We start from the raw sequence: 15078 nt of genomic DNA, 5'->3' as shown, positions 1-15078 counted from the left end.
TTGTTTCCCCTTGTGGGAGAGCCTACAACCAGAATCATAACATGAGTGTAATGGGTTTCTCATTTAAGATAGTGATGAAGAGAAATTTCTTCTCCCAGAGTGCAATTTGTGAAATTCTTTACCACAGAGAACTGCAGAGGCTGTGTCACTAAGGTTTTTCAAGGCTGAGTTATACAGATTTTTAAGTGATTCAAGGGTTATGAGGGAAAAGGCAAGGAAGTAGGACTGAGGGTTTTTAGACCTGCAGAGCAGACTAAATGGCCCAGTTGCTTACTTCTGCTTCTACATTTTATGGTTTGAGTTGCAATTCTGATGCAGCTGGATTTGTATATTCCATATAGGTTTCTTTGGCTTGTCAGATGATCACAGCATTTTAGGTCAGTAATGTTCTTTAAGACACAGTTTAGTCCAGGGAAGGCTCAGATACTAAAATCAAATGATGAAAATTGAATATTCTTAGTCTACTTTTACTATAATCATAACAGCTAGAAACACTCAGCATTTAGAGGTTCAAAGTTAATGGCTCAGATCTACGAAGTTGGGGGTTTGTTGAAAACAAATTGACTTTAAATGTTCGGCAGGATACTTCCATTTCAATAGATATCCCACCAATGATCAGAAATGCCTGGTGGCAACATGTTTGGTTAGTTGGTGGGGCTTATCCCTGAACAGACAATTAATTGAGTAGCTTCCATGCATCATTGAGAAGAGCATCAGAGCCCCACCAGAACAGTGGCTAATGCTGAGGAATTCAGGGGCCATGTACCCTGTATTAATATCAAAAGTAGGTTCTGGAGGCCTTCAAGAGATGAGTACTAGGTACCATAATAATGTGAACAGATGACCATTTATGAATTATTTACACAATGTGCAGAGGCACAGTTCAGGTTTTCACTAGAATCTTTACTCAGGTCCCTGTCCATGTAATCTGACATCTCTGCAATCTGGCATATAGCTATTAACCACATATACTACACAGACAATAGGCAGGCAGAAGAAAATATTAAAGAATCGTAAATCTGCTCATGCTAACTGTCCCCCAAAGAATCTTTGACGACGCTGCCTTCCGTGCCGACTGCCTGAATTTTGATTTAATAAAGTAAATTGTAAATTGCTCCCTATGTTGCCGCAGAGAGACCACTTTGATTCAACTGGCGATCTCTGACCAATCATTTCGGAGGATAGATCCATCATCAGTATTTTGACAGCCTTGTAAAATAGCCCTTAATAGGGCCTTTGCATATTATAACTGACTTCCCACCTCTTTAAAGCAACAAGCCCAACAATTTTGAAATTCAACAGTGTCTGAAAACCATTTTTCTCTTCACTTTTGCTGCTTATGCTCCTGAGATGCTGCTGGGCCTGCTGTGTTCATCCAGCCTCACATTTTATTATCCTAGTTAACATTTCGAGTCTGGTGATCCTTCTGAGGAACTTTTGTTCAGAATTTCAAGATTTCCAGCATTTGCTTTCGTTTAGTACCGGTTTACGTTATTACTTTACCCCAAAAGCCCTTGGTATTCTCAAAGAAAAAATAGCCATACGTTGAACTGAAAGGTTAAAATGGGCTTGTTTTGAGGAACGGTTACTGGACACGAAAAGTTAACTCTGGTTTCTCTCCACAGATGCTGCCAAACCTGCAGAACTTTTTCAGCAATTTCTGTTTTTGTTTCTTTTCTTTGAGCCTTGTACGTACGAGTTCAGAAATTATCCCTCCACCCTCCTACATGTTGATAAGGATCGGAATTAACCGGCAGCCACCCGGGCGCGCATGAGCTGTGCTCCCTCACAGCTATCTCGCGACGTTCCGTGTAGCGCGCTCCTAAGTGAGTTGCTACTACTAACGCTCCCGGCCGTGAACGGCCCCGATGGATCAGGAGGCCTCAGTAAGGTGAGGAGGCGGTAAGGAGACAACCCGAGTACGGGCAAGATCGAGAGATAGCCGGGCGCAGGGAGTAGACCGGTACATTTTTTTTGCTGGGGAAACGAAGGGAGGGGTTTTGGGCCGAAAGAAGAAGACAGTTTGCATCACACAAAATCCAGAATGACACACTACATTTAACAACAAAACATACCCAGTTTTAGTGTATAAAAACATTGAAAGGCAGGATAGATAGATGACCCGCAGAGCTGGTGGTTGTTGAATCTGGAGAGTTCAAAACAATTCAGGGAGACTACATATCCCGGTAGACATTGCGCTACTCGTTTTGCGCATGCGTGCCACGATTCTGCTTTGCTCAATTGTTTGCCCTTCCTGATGCAGAGTAGTTGTTGATTCTTGGGTAAATCTAGGCTCTTCTGATATCAACATTGATTGTAAGCGTGGTGTCGAGGGGGTTAAATTTGTTACTTTTTACAAGTGAATGAAAATTTGTTTTGAGATCATATAAATTTTGCCTAAAAAGTTAACATTTTAAGTTTAGTTATAAATTTTTAAATCATTCAATTTTGTTTTGCCATTTCACTTAATTACTAAAAATGTTTTAGATTTGATTTAATTAAATAGACTATTTGCCAGTTTGTGCATAATCTGAATAATTAGCATTTGTATGTGCATGGAACGAAAGAGAAAGTGCTGGGCAAGCTAATGGCAATAAAGGTAGACCAATCACCTGGCCCTAATAGAATGCAACCCAGGGTACTAAAGGAGATGGAAAGGGAAATAGCAAATGTGCTTGTGGTGGTTTGCCAAAATTTGCTGGACTCTGGGATGGTTCTGACAGATTGCAAAACAGCAAATATGGTATCAGCGTTTAAAGAAAGAAAGTGGACAAAAGTTGGGTAACGGTAGGTCTGTTAGATTCAAGAATTTTCTCCACTACAGAAATTAAGTTATTTCTAAGAAAGAAATCGTGAGATATCTGGATAGAAATTGCCCCATCAGGCAGATGCAGATGCCATGGAAAGGCAGGTCAAGTTTAACTAATTTATATGAATTCTTCAAGGGCATTTCAACAGAAGTGGGCACCGGCGAACCAGTGGAAGTGCTGTATCTGGATTTCCAGAAGGCCTTTGGGAAGGTGCTGTGCAAAGGTTTGCTGCATAAGATAAAGGTGCATGGTGTTTAGGGTAATGTAGTAGCATGGATAGAGGATTGGTTAACTAGCAGAAAACAGAGTGGGGATAGATGGGTGTTTTTTCTTGTTGGCGATCAGTGGCCAGTGGTGTACCTCAGGAATGAGTGTTAGGGCAGCAATTGTTTATAATTTATATGGATGATTTGGAATTGGGGATTGAGTGTATCGTCAAAGTTCACAAATGACATTAAGATGATTGGTAGAGCAAAGTGTGCAGAGGACAGTGAAAGTCTGCAGAGGGATATAGATAGATTATGCATGGGCAAGGGTTTGGAAGATGGAGTACAACATTGGTAAATGTGAGGACATACATTTTGAGGGGAGTGACAACAGCAAACTGACTGTTATTTAAATGGTGAAAAATTGCATCATGCAGCTGTGCAGATGGCCCTGTGTGTCCTTGTCATGAATCACAAAATGTTGGTTTGCCTGTGTGGCAGGGAATTAAGAAGGAAAATAGAACATTATCCTTCATTGCTAGGGATGATTTTTAAAACAGGGAGGCTACGCTGCAGCTATATAGGGTGCTGCTGAGGCCACAGCTTGAGGACTGGTAGAGTTTTGATCTCTTTACGTGAGAAGGGATGCACAGGCGCTGGGGGAGGTGCAGAGGATATTCACTTGGTTGATTCCAGAATTGAGAGGGTTGGGTTATGAGGAGAGATTGCGTAGACTGCAGTTACACTCATTGGAATTTAGAATGTGGCGAATCTTATAGAAACATATGAAATTTACGAAGGGAATAGATAAGATAGAAGCAGTGAGGTTATTGCCACTGGTTGTTGAAACTAGAACTAAGGGGTATAGCCTCAAAATAAAGGGGAGTAGATTTAGGACTGAGTTGAGGAGGAACTTCTCCACCCAAAGGGTTATGAATCTGTGGAATTCCTTGCCTAGTGAAGCTGTTGAATGTTTTTAGGGCAAAGGTTCCTTTTGAACAGTAAAGGAATTAAGCGTAATGGTGAGCGTGTGGGTAAGTGGACCTGAGTCCGTGATGAGATCAGCCACATATCTAATTGAATGGCGGACAGACTCAAGAGGTCAAATGTCCTACCCCGATTCCTTATGTTCTTATGAACTGGAATTCTTTATATGTGCAGAGAGCTGGAATTCCTTAAAAAGAAGCATATGTTGTTATGTTAAAAGATTTTTCTTGTAGCAAAGTTGGCTTTTCTTTTCTCTCTTATTTAATGGACATTTTCAGAATTTTGACCACTATTTTTCTGGGTTATTAATGAGGTGCTCTCAAACACATTTAATGCTGCTTTACGGAAAGCCCTTTACCATAGTGGGCTTTTTCCCCATTAAGCTGTCTGTCCTCTTAAGGAGGAGAAGTCATAGTTGAACAAAATAAATTTTTTTGTTCTATGACTTTGAACTGGACTGGGAAGCAATACTTTTCCATTATCAGCATCCTACATTCTGGGAAAACTGCTCAAGACGCCTTATCAAACAGAATGCTGGAGAAACTCAGCAGGTCTGGCAGCATCTGTGGAGAGAAACAGAATTAATGTTTCTAGTCTGGTATGGCTGTTTTCTGAATCAAATATGCTGTTTGATTCAGATTTTCAGCATCCATAGTATTTTGTTTTCATTCAGTAATTATTGTTCATTCAGATATCAGTAAAGCTTTGTAATGGGGAAATAATGCTGCTCTTTCCATGTTTGTAAATAGAATGTGAAGCTCGAGAATGAGGGAGAAAATAATACAGGTTGCTGATCAGCTTTGAACTTTCTTTTGCTCAGAATTATGTGGTGCAAACATTTTAACTTTGTCATAGAGGCACACAATGGCGAAACAGACCCTTCTGTCCAACTCATCCATGCTGACCAGATGTCCTTAACAAATCTAGTCCAATCTGCTAGCATTTGGCTCACATCCCTCTAAACCCTTCCTATTCATATACCCATTCAGATGCCTTTCACGTGTTGTAATTGTACCAGCCTCTACCACTTCCTCTGGCTTAAACCTGTGCCTTCTAGTTTTGGACTCCCCACCCTGGGGAAGAGACCTTGCTTATTTACCGTATCGACATCCCTCATGGTTTTTTAAACCTCTGAGGTCTTCTTTTCACATCTTGAATAACTTGGCTCAATGAAGAGAAAAACATCATTTCTAGGAGATTAAACTTTTGTGCCCTATGTTTATGGTAGGATAAAGCTTCTTGCCTTTGTCTTTTGTTTTGTGGCAATGATCAGTACTTCCAAAGCAGGATACTGGAAACAAAATGAGAAATAAACCAGTAAATAATGAGGGCATATGAGAAGGGCACAATGGCAATTGAGTGATTTTAACATGCATATTGACTAGATAAATCAACTTGGCAAGGGTAGCCTTGACGGATGGTTTATAAAGCGAATTAGGGATTGTTTCTTAAAGCAGCATGTTGTGGAGCCAACCAGTGAACTGGCTACTTTAGATTTGGTATTATATAGTGAGGAAGGAGTGATAAATGGCCTTGTAGTTAAGGATCTTCTTGGAAAGAGTAACTACAGAGCAACATTCAAGAATTTGTTTGGCAAAGGTAAGTATGCCGGCCTGAGGATGGAGTTGGCTGTAGGGTACTGGGCAAAAATATTAAAGGGTAGGACAGTTGAAGATAAATGGCACATGCTGAGGGAGATACTAAACATCTCTCAATTAACATGTATTCCTGAGAAGAAGAGGAATTGGAAAGAGGTGAAAAATTGTCCATAGCTTCACAAGGAAGCCAAGGATAAAATAAAGGCGAAAACTAGGGTGTACCTTTATAGCAATGGTTCGTGGTGCCATGGAGGCCATGTGATTTTACACATAAGTTAAAATGTTATTAAAAACAAAATAAAATGAGCTAAGATGGACTATGAAAGGTAACTAGCAGAAAACATAAGCACCGATACCAAAAGCTTCTATAAGTATATGAAAAGGAACAGAACAGCCTTAGAGGATGCAATTGGCATTCAAGGCAGATCAGACCCCTGGGCCTAAAAACCTGTACCGTAGGATGTTATAGGAGGTGGCAGCAGAGATAGAAGAGGATGCATTAGTTGTGATATTCCAAAATTCTTTGGATTCTGGAAAAGTACCAATGTGTTGGAAACTTACCTATGTGGCATGTTTATTCAAAAAAGATGTGCAGTTTCCCACTTTCTGCCTAATTGTCTTTTTGACCACTGTAGTGGATAAGTTTCTGGAGTCAGTCATAATGGAGGGGATAACTGAACACTTTGTGAAAACTAAGGTCAGTTCACCAAAGTCAACATAGTTTCATGGAGGCCAGGTTGTGCTTAACAAACTTGTTAGAGTTCTTTGAGGATGTAACCATCAAGGTGGATAATGGTGATCTGGTGGATGTAGTCAATCTAGACTTCCAGAGGCATTTGACAAGGTGCTGCGTAAAGGACTGATCTAGTGGGTTAGACCTCAGGGGCTCGGGTTAAAATATTGGCTTAGAGGATAGGCGAACTGACAAAAAATAGGATTTTTTTTGGGATGAATGGGTCCTTTTCTGGATGGCAAACTGTAACTCGTGGGGTGCCACAGGGTTCAGTTCTTGGACCTCCATTATGTACAATCTATATAAATTATCTGTAAGCAGGGTCAGAGTGTAACAAAGCAAAATTCACAGATGATTATAAAATAGGTGGGATATCAGGCTGTGATGAGGAGATAAGGAGCTTACAGAAAGATATTGATAGGCTAGGAGAATGGGCTAGAATCTGGCAGATGGAGTTTAATGTGAATAAGTGTGATATTGTCCGCTTTAGCCAGAAAAATAATGGAAAATTATTATTTAAGTAGCAAACTGATTCAAAGTGCCTCAGTGCAGAGGATTCTGGGTGTCCTTGTGCATCAATCACAGAAAGTTGGTATGCAGGTACAACATTTATTAAGAAAGGCAAAAGGAATCTTGGCATTTTTTTTTGCAAAAGGACTGGATTATAAGAGCAAAGAAGTGTTAATCCAATTATATAAGGATTTGGTGAAACTACACCTGGAGTAATGTGTCAAGTTTTGATCCCTTTACTTAAGGAAGGCTGTGATGGCACTGGAGACATTTCAGAGTGGATTCACCATATTGATTCCAGGGACACAAGGGCTGTTGTACGAGGCAAGGTGGATTAGCTTGGGCTGGTGCTTGCTGGAGTTCAGAAGAATGAGTGGGAATCTGATTAGGGTATATAAAATGATAAAGAGGATTGACAAGGTGGACGTTGTGCAGCTGTTCCCTGTTGTGGGACAGTCTCAAACAAGAGGTCATTGATACAGAGTGAGAGGAGGTAGGTTCAACATTGAGATGAGGAGAAGCTACTTCTTTCAGACACTTGTAAATCAGTTTAACTCACTGCCCCAGAGTACATTGGAAGCAGAACAAATCAACAGATTCAGGGGAGAAATAGATGTTTCTGATGAGAAGTGGAACAAAGGACAGCAGGGAGCAGGTAGGAAAGTGGAATTGAGACCAGAATAGGATCAGCTTTGATCCTGTTAAATGGTGGAGGGGGCTCGCAGAGATGAATTGCGTATTCGCACTCCTAATTTGTATGTTTCTATTTATAAACACACTCTGTAAATCTTCTTGGGATGATCATTTAAGCCTATATTGTTTGCAATGCCATCACTAGTCTGCTTAATTTAGGAATAAAAGAAATGTTGAGTAAGTTTATGGAAATGTTCATGTGTGCTCTGAAGGCAACAGGATAAGATTTTTGCTGATGTGAATTTGTTATCAATTATAATGGAGCATAATTTGCAAAAGAAGAATTGATACAAAGAGAAAGAGAAGCCTCCGTCTGGTTCTTTGTGACATTGGTTTCAAGCAAGTGCTTTACAGTGCATAACGTGAAGTCTCCTGACCTGTAGTTCATATTGTAATTTAAGCAATATGGCAGTAATTTTGAATGTTGTGAGGACCTGCAACAGAAATGAACTAAACGACAAAGTTATTTGGTTTGGTTGTTTGTTGAGAGGTAAATGTTGCCCAGGCTGTGGGGGTCAGGGGGAGGTTCCTGATTTTTCCGAAGGATGGTACATAGGATGTTTTTTACATTTTCCCAAGAATGCAGGTGGAATCTCTGTTTGACATCTTGTCTGAAAATTAACCCCTCTGGCAGTGTGGAACTGATGCAGAGTGGAAACTTTTTTTAGAAAGCGCATATTAGCCTATTCAACAAGTGTTTAACAGTTTAAAGGCTGTGGCTGTACAAATCACACACACACGTGGGTTTTGTTATATTTATTTTTATATTTAACATATGATCTGAATTAAAATAACAAAAACTTGTCCATTCTCACTCTTGCCCACAAATGCTATAAACTAAGTTGGCTCAAAGACCCCTTTCCGCAACATGTAGAATCAACGTAGTTTACAAAATACCATGCAACAATTACCACAAACATTACTTTGGACAGACAGGAAGGAAGTGAGCCATCAAGATACTTGAACATCAGTTTGCAGCAAAATGACACTATGAACTTTCTTTAATATCAGTACAGTTGGACAATGAAGACCATCAGTTTAACTGGAACAACGTAACTATAGTAGCCAAAGCCAAACATAGACATGTATGGGAATTCCTAGAGGTATGGTTCTCAACCTGTGATGCATCAACAAACATAGAATTGGACCCCATATACAAACCTGTACAGATCAAAATCGAAAATGACCCCACTCACGATTACAGACCAGACGATATAAACCCTAAGCAGAGTAAAACAACATCGCTTCATTGGAGGTCTCACTGGTGAAGTTAGCTGGCATGGTGACGAAATGTCTGAACGAAAACAAGTCAGCTCAGCGAGCAAGTAGACAATTTCCAATTTCTTTAAGTTCCAAATCCATCAGCTCTGTGGTGTTTGCTTCTGCATTTACCATTCCAGGAAAACACATTATTGTGCACAGCTTTCAAAAGTAAGCATGATTTTTAAAACTGCAGTAGTCCCTGGTTTCTAGCAGGCACTTCCAGATTTCCAAAAAAGAAGTTGAAAATGTGTGATCTTTACAAAGTTTATTGGTGAATCTTTTAAATTTGGCTTTAAATGCCTTTTTATTAGTGTATTGATATTAAGCAACACCTGAAATTTACTTAACATATTTTATTTGAACCTGTGTACTTGAGTAATTTCTTTTTAAACCTTATGTTTTAGGTTTCATGTCAAAGTGGGGATGTCTGTTGCAATTTTTTGCAGTCATGTGCTGATATCCTAAACCTGTTTTTGATGTATAGAAGAGAATTGTCAAATTAAAACGCAGGTAAGTGATTTTAGTTAAATTTATTTTGGGCGAAATATTTATTTTTGAAACAAAACTCGTCTAGTTACTGTTCTGAACAACTGCGTTTAAGCACATAAAAGTTTTTTTGATGGAATTTTCTGCAATTGAATTAGCCTGTTTGCTGATCTTGCAGTAAATGACCAGGTGGTTGGTAGCAGAATTTGGGAGGATGTAGACAGACTTATTGATAGGTGACAGATGAAATTGAATGCAGAAAAGATGAACTGATGTGTTTTAGTAAGAAGGTTGTGAGAGGCACTACTAAGTGAATTGTGCAATTTTGAACAAGATGCACGAATACAGACTACTGGTTGTGTATTTACACAAATCTTTGTTAGCAGAACAGTTTGAGAAAGCAGTTTAAAAATAATATGGGATCTTTTGCTTTATTAATGAAGGAACAAAATACAGATGGAACCCAGTTGTGCCAAAAGTTTATTATACTCTGATTTGGCCTTACTCGAATTTTGTGTTCAGTTTTGGTCATCACACTAGGAAGGATTTTAAAGAATGAGTGAAGGGGCTGTAGAGATTGAACAGAATGGTACAAAGAATGAGAGATTGCAGTTATTTGGAAAGATTGGAGATACGTGATAACCTCAACTCAGAAGAGGACAGGACGTTTGGTTTAGTCAGTGGGAATGGGAGGGACTGGTTGGACTCATGTGTTGTACAAAGAAGAATGGATATGGTAGTTGGAGTTCAATCACTTCAATCTGAGGATATCACTAAAGGAGTTCCACCGGTTTGATAGTTTCCAATCAACCTGCTCAGGGATGTGAATCCACACCACTGGAGCAAGTGGCACTCGATCCTGGACCTTTTGGCTCGGAGTTAGGAACATAACCACTGTGCCACAAAGCCCTAAGTTCATCGAGTTAGTGTACTAGCCCCAATAATTTTAAGCTGCTTTATCAATGCCTGTCTCTCCATCGTAATGGTTAGCCTGTAGCACTAAACTCAAAACTCTAGCCCTTTCTAAATTCCACCATAACAAATGGACAGAAACACAATGACAGACATGGTTGGAAAAAATATCAAGGAAACGCAGCTTGATGGTACCAGTCTGGACCACAGGATTTGATGATGTTTCTTTCGTTTTCGTTTTCTTCCAATTTAATTTGGTGCTTTACTGTTGGCGCAAGGTTGTTTGCAGATCGATACTGAATTTAACTACTGGTTCAGAATGCTTCTTTGCACTTTTTTTAACAGTGATTGATTAAAGATCCAGAAAGAGCAACAAGTTTTTTTTTGACCCAGAATGCATTGCACAAAGGGAGGTCAAAACAAATTCAAAAGTTGCATTCGAAATAGAGTGGACAATAAATATTTAAACAGGGGAAAAAATTACATAGCTCTGGATAAACAGCTGGAGGCTGGAATGATTGGATATCTCCACCAAAGAGTCAGCACAGGAATGATGAGTTGAATTGTTCCATTGTGTTTTATCGTTTTAGGATTATTTCTTTTAAACGTGATTCATTTAAAATTTGTTGTCAGCTTCAAGAACTGATAAAAATATTTCAAGAGGCAAGCATACAATGCTCTCAGGCAAGTTGATGTCAATGTTATCATTGGAAAGTTGGGTTTCTTTGTTTGCGTGTTGAACATTAACAGAAATTTTTATGCTGTTATATAATTCAGATGGCTAACGTAACCTTTAGATATGTGTTTGTTGTCAAGTATGACTTGATTGCTATTACAAGCTGTAATCTGAATATATTAGCAACAGGTATGTAGAAAAGTATGCTTGTGATGATTTACCTCATGGTTTTGCTATAGGAAAATCTTACATTAATATGAAAATTAAGGACCTATCAATCACTTTTGATGAGCTGTTCTGTACAATTACAAATCTATAATCGATAAAAGTTCTCTGTTTTTAACTCTGAATTGAAGCTTCGTGCTTATAGCAGAATGAAAATTTATCTTCCAAAAAAAGCTTTCATTCAAAGTATTTTATTTTTATAATGGAACAAACAGTTCCGGAAAAATAATAGCAAGTTCATGGTGCTTGCAGTTTAGTTTGAAAAAGACCCAACGTGACAATGAGATGAGCCACAAATTCCGATTCTTCGTAAAAGCAAATAAACTTAGAATGTGACAGCCACAGCAGTGGTTTCTGTAATATTTCTCATGGCGTAGCAGGAAGAGGACTGGAGTTGGGGTAATGTGTGGGCCTGCTATCAGAACTCGGAAGCAGGGCTGACTTGCTGATGACAACTTTATTGAATCAAAACTGTTCTTTTGGCTTTTTTTGCTGGTGCTTCATGTAATCATACCCACATCAACCGGTGCAATGATTATTGATCCCAAGTGATATTGATATTAACATCGATCAGACTGCCAATTCAATAAATTTTAATGAGCCATCAGTGTTTTGTGAAAAACAGTGGATACTATCACTGAAGGGTATGCTCCACGGTCTTAAGCTGCCTCACCAATCAGAGCACCTCAAGGATTTTATCTTGTTGATAGTTGGAGACACAATGCTGATTTCTAGCTGCTGCTTTTGATCTACTGGAAGTGACAGTAGGAGAATTAATTAACTTTCTGTTGTATAATCTGCTGGTCTTTGAAATTAATGTACAATTAATTTGAAAAGATTTTCAATCTTAATTGTCCTTTTGCCTGTTTGGTGCAAGTCTATCAACAATGATTCACAGGACTCATCAACAGATGGTCCTTGTGAAAGTTTGGGCATCAGTCACTGTTCCAATATGGCGACAGGAAAGATTTAAATTGTTGAAAATAGATGATTAAGTACTCTGCTTAATGAATGACCTCTGATTTCACTTGCCTGTCTCAGGCTTGGACATCAGTTTAATGCTGATTCCGCCCAACTTGCATAAACTTTATTGTACTTCCGATGTTCAGCCTAACGTTTTCTCATGTTATTAATTATCTACTCATACATTTCAAAATGTAGCTACCTTGATTTGGCCATAATCTTGCCTATGTAGCATAGAGTCGTAGATCTGTACAGCGTGGAAACAGATCCTTTGGTCTAACTTGTCAATGCTGACCAGATATCCTAAACTAATCTAGTCCCATTTGCCAACATTTGGCCCATATCCCTCTAAACCTTTCCTACTCATTAATTTCCAGCAAATGCATTTGGATGATCCTTGGGAGCCAAGCCTTAATCTTTTTTTTTCTCTTGCTCTGGTTGAATCCCTCATCCCAGCATTGCACCCCACCCCACCCCACCCCACCCACCTTGAGCTGTGACTGCAGTAATGAGTATCAAGTCAACACAGTGAAAAGCTGGAGGAGTACAGCAGGTCAGGCAGCATCAGAGGAGCAGAAAAGTCAATGTTTTGGATTGTGACCCTTCATCAGAATATGAGTATCAACACTGATTATCCTGTTGCACTTAGTGTCTGACATCCACGTATTGGCAAACTTTGCCAGCCTCTTTCCTGAATCTGTGCATCTTTTGTCACCTTTCTTCAGAGGATTGAGTGTCTTCAAGTGCCTCCAGTGTGGTAGAAGCAGAGTTATTGAATAATTTTAAGATGAGAGTAGATTGGTTAATTGATCCTTGACTAACAGGGGAGTTAAGGTTTGCCTGAGGCAGGTTAAAATGTGGAGTTGAGGCCAAAATCAAATCAGCCATGATGTTACTAACTGGTGAAGCAGACTTGAGGGGCACAGTAACCTTCATTTGATAAATGCATCATATCTAAACTGCTGCCTCTCAACAAACTTAATAAACTTTCTGAAAATTCTTCAGAAAGGACTGAATAAAAGTTACGCAACCTGTGTCAAATCAGTGATACCAGGGGATAAATAGGAGTAGGCAATCAGTTGGTTCAGTCTGCCTTCTAACTCTAACAGTTCTTGATATGTGTCCTATTTTGGGAGTGGCAATCTATGCTGTGTCTGAACCCTTTAGCTCATGAGCATGGGGCAATTAATCACGGTGTCAGAGCAACTGTCTCCCCTTACCCACCCTCAGATGAAGGTCAGTTTTCATTCTGTTTGGGGCGGGAAAAAACATATACTTCCCAACGCGATACATTGATTATGGTGCGGGTTAATTATTTCAGCCTATGCAACAAAGTGGTATAGGTAGTGTTCTTTCTCACCTTACTTTCATTTTTCTGATTAGGAATCTTTTATATTTAGGAAAAGGAAGCAACTACTGTGTGAGGACATGTTACGTAGAAAGTACTAGAAAATAAAAGTTTTAAAGAGACCGCACTTTCCGACAGCACCAAATTTTAGAAAGCTAGCCCATTGACTAGTCTTGGCTTGACTAGTCTATCTCTCAATGTACCAGATGCCATCACAATCCTTGGGTCTGCCATGTCTACTGGGTGGACGGAGCCATCAGAAGTAGTAGCACAATATAGTTAGGAATGAGTTGCACTTGGGAGCTATCAACATTGACTCCAGACCTATGAAATCTCATGGCATCAGGCCAAATATACGCAAGGAAACTTTCTGTTGAATTAACATCTACTGCCCTTCCTCCTGTCAGTACTCTTTCATCTTGGATATCACATGAAGGAACCTTTGAGAGTGGCACAAGCATAAAATGTACTCTAGGTAGGGGACCTCACTGTCTATCACCAAAAGTGGCTTGTTAGCACCACTAGTGACTGTCCTGGCTGAGTCCTAAGATATGTAGCTGATGAGACTTGTAGCAGGTGTTGAGGGAAAATTCTACTTGACCTTGTCCTTACCAGTCCACTGCCTGCTGCTGCACCAGTCCTTTATGGTTAATCATACACTGCTGGATTTGTTTGAAGTCTAAAACTGGCTACCCATGAGGTGTTGTGAACCATCAATAGCAGCAGAGTTGTACTCAACCACAATCTAACTTTTATGGCCTGGCAAGTCTCCCATTCTAGCATTCCTATCAACCTGGAAGATTAATTGTCGTTCAATGAAGAGTACAGGAGGTCATGCCAGGAGAGCAGCAAACATACTTAAAAAGCCATTAACATGGTGAATCTACATCACAGGACTACTTGCATGTAAAGAGTAGAAGTAGCATGCAATAGAGAAGGCTGAGCTATTCTATAACCAATGGATCGGATCTAAGCTTTGCAGACCTGCCACATCCAATTGTGGATGGTGGTGCACAGTTAAGCAGCTAGCAAGAGGAATATGTTCCAGAAATATCCTCATCCCCAATGATGGTGGAGGCCAGTATATCCATGCAAAAGACAAGATTGAAGCACGAGCATCTTTTTTTTTTCAGCCAGAAGAGCTGAGTGAATGACCATATCTACCTCCCCCTGAGGCCTTCGCCTTGACCAGTACCAGTCTTCAGCCAATTTGATTCACTCAGCATGATCATCATTCATCATCAATGATGGTTCCTGGCAGCCGAGAATGACTTACTCCCAGTGTCAGTGTGGGTCTGTAGGCAGCTAAACAGTCTGATGCATCTTCCACAATTCTGCTACACTTGGGCCAAAACGTGGTTGTAGGAAGGGTTGGGTGGGGTATTGGTGTGGCAGCACACTGCTTATGCTGTTTTCGTCTGGCTTCTTTTTCTTAACGTCAAGTTTTGAAGTACTCAATGCCTTCCAAGATGCTCCTCTTCCATTTTGGTCTTGTGCCATTGATTTGCCAGGTGTTGGTGGGAAAACAGCAGTTGGCCATTGAGGTCTTGTGGGTATCCCTAAAGTTCTTCCTCTGTCCACCTGGGCTTTTCAGAGCTGGGAGTAGAGCACCTGCTTAGAGCCTTGTGTTGGTTGTGTGGATGATGTTCCCACCCCATCACAATTAAT

The 15078-nt window shown here is 39.9% G+C and overlaps 1 protein-coding gene across 4 annotated transcripts in view; it reads left to right on the top strand.

The window, feature by feature from the left end:
- Positions 1 to 1774: 1774 nt before the first annotated feature.
- The window catches only part of kiaa1109 (KIAA1109 ortholog), a 438508-nt gene continuing 425204 nt past the window's right edge, over positions 1775 to 15078 (top strand). For all 4 annotated transcript variants that reach the window (XM_048546322.2, XM_048546500.2, XM_048546414.2 and 1 more), the window contains exons 1-2: positions 1775 to 1891; positions 9205 to 9310. The gene's annotated coding sequence lies outside the window, so the exon portion shown is untranslated. The remainder of the gene's footprint in view (positions 1892 to 9204; positions 9311 to 15078) is intronic.

This window comes from Stegostoma tigrinum, chromosome 1 (assembly GCF_030684315.1).
Source record: "Stegostoma tigrinum isolate sSteTig4 chromosome 1, sSteTig4.hap1, whole genome shotgun sequence".
Classification (NCBI taxonomy): Eukaryota; Metazoa; Chordata; class Chondrichthyes; order Orectolobiformes; family Stegostomatidae; genus Stegostoma; species Stegostoma tigrinum.
This window is presented reverse-complemented; position numbering and strand designations above follow the sequence as displayed.